Source organism: Muntiacus reevesi, chromosome 14 (genome assembly GCF_963930625.1).
Source record: "Muntiacus reevesi chromosome 14, mMunRee1.1, whole genome shotgun sequence".
NCBI lineage: Eukaryota > Metazoa > Chordata > Mammalia > Artiodactyla > Cervidae > Muntiacus > Muntiacus reevesi.
In genome coordinates this window covers 63,183,676-63,189,675 of record NC_089262.1, presented here as the reverse complement: position 1 = coordinate 63,189,675, position 6,000 = coordinate 63,183,676, and positions in this window count along the sequence as shown.

Sequence of the window (6,000 nt, the reverse complement as noted above, 5' to 3'; positions counted from 1 at the left end):
TCTTTTTCTTAGGAATTGTCTTGATCCCTGTCTCCAGTACAATGTCACGAACCTCCGTCCATAGTTCATCAGACACTCTATCAGATCTAGTCCCTTAAATCTATTTCTCACTTCCACTGTATAATCATAAGGAATTTGATTTAGATCATAACTGAATGGTCTAGTGGGTTTTCCTACTTTCTTCAATTTAAGTCTGAATTTGGTGATAAGGAATTCATGATCTGAGCCACAGTCAGCTCCTGGTCTTGTTTTTGCTGACTGTATAGAGCTTCTCCATCTTTGGCTGCAAAGAATATAATCAATCTGATTTTGGTGTTGATCATCTGGAGATGTCCATGTTTAGAGTATGTTTGCTATGACCAGTGCGGTCTCTTGGCAAAACTCTATTAGCCTTTGCCCTGCTTCATTCCGTACTCCAAGGCCAAATTTGCCTGTTACTCCAGGTGTTTCTTGACTTCCTACTTTTGCATTCCAGTTCCCTATAATGAGGAGAAGGAAATGGCAACCCACTCCAGTGTTCTTGCTTGGAGAATCCCATGGACAGAGGACCCTGGCGGGCTACAGTCCATAGGGTTGCAAGAGTCAGACATGACTGAGTGACTAAACCACCACTCCTATAATGAAAGGACATCTTTTTTGTTAGTTTTGTTAGTTCTAAAAGGTCTTGTATGTCTTCATAGAACCATTCAACTTCAGCTTCTTTGGCATTACTTGTTGGGCATAGGCTTGGATTACCATAATATTGAATGGTTTGCCTTGGAAACAAACAGACATCATTCTGTCATTTTTGAAATTGCATCCAAGTATTGCATTTTGGACTCTTTGGTTTACAATGATGGCTACTCCATTTCTTCTATCGGATTCTTGCTCACAGTAGTAGATATAATGGTCTTCTGAGCTAAATTCACCCATTCCAGTCCATTTTAGTTCACTAATTCCTAGAATATTGACATTCACTCTTGCCATCTTCTGTTTGACCACTTCCAATTTGCCTTGAAACATGGACCTAACATTCCAGGTTCCTATGTAATATTGCTCTTTACAGCATCAGACCTTGTTTCCATCACCAGTCACATCCACAACTGGGTGGTGTTTTTGCTTTGGCTCCATCTCTTCATTCTTTCTGGAGTTGTTCTCCACTGATCTCCAGTAGCATACTGGGCACCTACTGATTTGGGGAGTTCATCTTTCAGTGTCCTGTCTTTTTGCCTTTTCATACTGTTCATGGGGTTCTCAAGGCAAGAATACTGAAGTGGTTTGCTATTCCCTTCTCCAGTGGACCACGTTTTGTCAGAACTCTCCACCATGACCTGTCTGTCTTGAGTGGCCCTACAAGGCATGGCTCATAGTTTCATTGAGTTAGACAAGGCTGTGGTCCATGTGATTAGATTGGTTAGTTTTCTGTGATTGTGGTTTTCAGTCTGTCTTCCCTCTGATGGAGAAGAATAAGAGGCTTATGGAGAGACAGATAACTGGTACTAACTTGCAGTCAATCTGCTACAGATATTTAGAATGTAAATTCAGAGAGTTATGTAACCCACTATGTGTTCACTGATGGAGCTAAGGAGGGGGACAAGGTCAAGGGTGATTCTGTGGTTCAGTTACCTGTCTGGCAATCTTTTCTGTTTCACTGTGGTAAGATACACCAGAAAACGTACTGTTTCAACCATTTTTTGAAAGTGTGTAGTTCAGTGGCCCCAAGTACTTCCATATTGTTATGCTATCATCAGCACCATCTTTCTCCAGAAGTTTTTCATCTTCTCCAACTAAAATGCTATATCCATCAAAGACTAACTCCCCACTGTCTACTGCCCCCAGTTGCTGGAAACCATCGTTCTACTTTCTGTCTCCATTAATTTGACTACTCTGAGGGGCTCATATGAATGGAATGGTACATTATTTGTCCTTTTGTGACTGGCTTATTTAAGCATAAAGTCTTCAAGATTCGTTCATCTTGTAGTATATGTCAGAATTTCCTTCCATTCTAAGACTGAATAATATTTCATTGTGTATATATTCCACATTTCATTTACTCACTTATCTAACATTGGACATGTAGGTTGTTCCTACATTTTGGCCATCGTGAATAACACTGCTATGAACATTGGTGCACAAATATCTTTTTGATTCCTATTTCCTCTTCTTTCCAATATGTATGCAGATGTGAAATTGCTGAATCATATGATTATTCTATGTTTCATTTTTTGAGAGGCTGCCATACTGTTTTCCACAAAGGCTGCATCATTCATTTTACATCCCAACCAGCTGTGCACAAGTGCTTCAGTTTCTCTACATCTTCATCAACCTACACATCCTTCTTTTTTTTTTTTGATGGTAGCCATCCTAATGGATATGTGGTTTTGATTTGCATTTTGCTAATGATTAATGATGGCTCAATGGTAAAGAATCTTACTGCCAAGGCAGGAGACGCAGGAAAGACAGGTTCGATCCTTTGGTTGGGAAGATCCCCCGGAGTAGGAAATGGCAACCCCCTCTAGTATTCTTGCCTGAAAATTTTCATGTACAGAGGAGCCTGGAGGGCTGCAACCCATAGGGTCACAAAGAATTGTACACAACTGAGCCACTGAACAGACACGCACACAGTGATGAATGATACTATCTTTTCACGTGCTTATTGGTTTATTTGTGTACCTTCACTGGAGAAATGTCTACGTTCCTTTGCCCGTTTTTTTTTTTTTTTTCTTTTGCCCGTTTTTAAATCCAGTTTTTTTTTTTAGTATATTTTTGAAAGGCTAATTTATTTATTTTTGGCTGTGCCAAGTCTCTGCTGTGCACAGGCCTTCTCCAGTTGTGGAGCAAGCGGCGGCTCCTCTTGTTGCAGAGCACAGGCTCTAGGCACACGGGGGTGAGTAGTTGTGGCCCACGGGCCCCAGACCAGGGACTGGACCCGCGTCCCCTGCATTGGCAGGCGGATTCTTAGCCACTGGAACTCCAGCGAAGTCTCTAGTTGTTTGCTTTTTGTTGTTGAGTTGTAGGAGTTTTCTGTATATCAATTCCTTATTAAATATACGATTTGCAAATACATACTCCCATACTGTGGGTTGTGTTTTTACACTATTGATGGTGCCCTTTGATGCATAAATGTTTTTAATTGGGATAAAGTACAATTTACCTATTTTTTCTTTTGATACAAAATTCTCTCTTAACCTGTTGGCTAGGAGTGCGCCGTTAACACTGATGTTCTCCCTAGTAGCTTGGTGATGCTTCTGGAACTTCCTAATTCAGTGTGGGGGCCATTCTCCAAACGGACCTCAGTGTTGAAAACACCTGACTTCCCAATGCCCCCTGAAGAGGGTGATGCTCCCAGTACAGCTTGGAACAAAATCTGGGGTATTTCTGGTAAAAAGCTTAGGAACATGAAAAGGAGCAAATATCTGGGCATGGAAGCTAATTGCTGGTGAGGCCTCACCTGCCGCAGCCCCTGTGGCTCACCCCACTCTTGACACTGGACTGCAGGTCCCAGAGGCTGTGGATGAAAGAGGAGACGGATTCCAGCATCTTCATGTCAGCCCCAGCTTGGACAGCTGTGTGGAGCAGGCCCCTTATTCCACCAGGGGAAGGCGGCCTAGCCATCTGGTTGGCGGGAGTCAGGCCATGCTTAAACCAGGTTCTCTGGCTTTGAAGATGATTCCTGCAGGACCAAAGAGTGCATTTCCTTGACAGGAGATGCTGTCAGGTTTTAAAGCCATCATTCTCCAGTGAGACAGGATGGCTCTCTTCTTGTCTGTAAACACTTTTAAGGTGGGGTTTGGTTTCAGTTCTAACAAGATGAAACTCTATGCGCTTTACACCAAAAAATAATTTTTAGTTGAAATTTTTATTAATTCACAATGTGTTAATTTCTGTTGTAGAGCAAACTGGTTCAGTATGATCTGTACAGATATGGACATATTTATATATGGGCTTCCCGGGTGGCTCAGATGGTAAGGAAACTGTCTGCAATGCAGGAGACCCAGGTTCAATCCCTGGGTCAGGAAGATCCCCTGGAGACGAAATGGAAACCCACTCCAGCATTCTTTCCTGGAGAATCCCATAGACAGAGGAGCCTGGTGGGCTACAGTCCATGGGGTAGCAAAGAGTCGGACGCAATTGAGCGACTAATGCACTATATACATATATATGCTGTGCACGGGCTTCTCTGTTGGTTCAGACAGTAAACAATCTGCCTGTAATGCGCGAGACCTGGGTTTCATCCTTGTGTAGGGAAGATCCCCTGGAGGACGGCATGGTCACCCACTCAAGTATTCTTGCCTGGAGAATCCCTTAGACGGAGGAGCCTAGCAGACTAGAGTCCAGGGGGTCACAAAGAGTCAGACACGACTGAGTAACTAACATTTTCCAATTTTATACATATACATATATCCTTTTTAAAATATAGTTTTTCATTATTATTTACCCCCAGATTACATATTTTTAAAAAGTCAAAATATAGTTGACATGCCACATTATGGTAACTTTAGCTATACTACACAGTGATTTGATATTTGCAAGCTATACATTTAACAGGGACAGTTCAGTTCAGTTTAGTCACTCAGTCGTGTCCAACTCTTTGCAACCCCATGGACTGCAGCATGCCAAGCCTCCCTGTCCAGAGTTTACTCAAACTCATGTCCACTGAATCAGTGATGTCATTCAACCATCTCATCCTCTGTTGTCCCCTTCTCCTCCTGCCTTCAATCTCTCCCAGCATCAGGGTCTTTTCCAATGAGTCAGCTCTTCACATCAGGTGCCCAAAGTATTGGAGCTTCGGCTTCAACATCAGTCCTTCCAATGAACACCCAGGACTGATCTCCTCTAGGATGCACTGACTGGATCTCCTTGCAGTCCAAGGGATTCTCAAGAGTCTTCTCCAACACCACAGTTCAAAAGCATCATTTCTTCAGAGCTCAGCTTTCTTTATAGTCCAACTCTCACATCCATACATGACCACTGGAAAAACCATAGCCTTAACTAGATGGACCATTGTTGGTAAAGAAATGTCTCTGCTTTTTAATATGCTGTCTAAGTTGGTCATAACTTTCCTTCCAAGGAGCAAGCGTCTTTTAATTTCATGGCTGCAGTCACCATCTGCAGTGATTTTGGAGCCCCCCAAAAATAAAGTCTGACACTGTTTCTGCTGTTTCTCCATCTAAATGCCATGAAATGATGGGACTGGATGCCATGATCTCTGTTTTCTGAATGTTGAGCTTTAAGCAAACTTTTCACTCTGTTCTTTCACTTTCATCAAGAAGCTCTTAGTTTTTCTTCACTTTCTGCCATAAGGATGGTATCATCTGCATATCTAAGGTTATTGATATTTCTCCTGGAAATCTTGATTCCAGCTTGTGCTTCCTCTAGCCCAGCATTTCTCATGATGTACTCTGCATATAAGTTAAATAAGCACAGTGACAATATACAGCCTTGATGTACTCCTTTTCCTATTTGGAACCAGTCAGTTGTTCCATGTCCACTTCTAACTGTTGCTTCCTGACCTGCATACAGATTTCTCAAGAAGCAGGTCAGGTGGTCTGGTATTCCCATCTCTTTCAGAATTTTCCACAGTTTATTGTGATCCACACAGTCAAAGGTATAGTCAATAAAGCAGAAATAGATGTTTTTAAGGAATTCTCTTGCTTTTTCAATGATCCAGCAGATATCGGCAATTTGATCTCTGGTTCCTCTGCCTTTTCTAAAACCAGCTTGAACATCTGGAAGTTCATGGTTCACATATTGCTGAAGCCTGACTTGGAGAAGTTTGAGCATTACTTTGCTAGTATGTGAGAATGAGTGCAACTGAGTGGTAGTTTGAGCATTCTTTGGCATTGCCTTTCTTTGAGATTAGAATGAAAACTGACCTTTTCCAGTCCCATGGCCACTGCTGAGTTTTCCAAATTTGCTGGCATATTGAGTGCAGCACTTTCACAGTATCATCTTTAGGATTTGCAATAGCTCAACTGGAATTCCATCACCTCCACTAGCTTTGTTCATAGTGATGCTTCC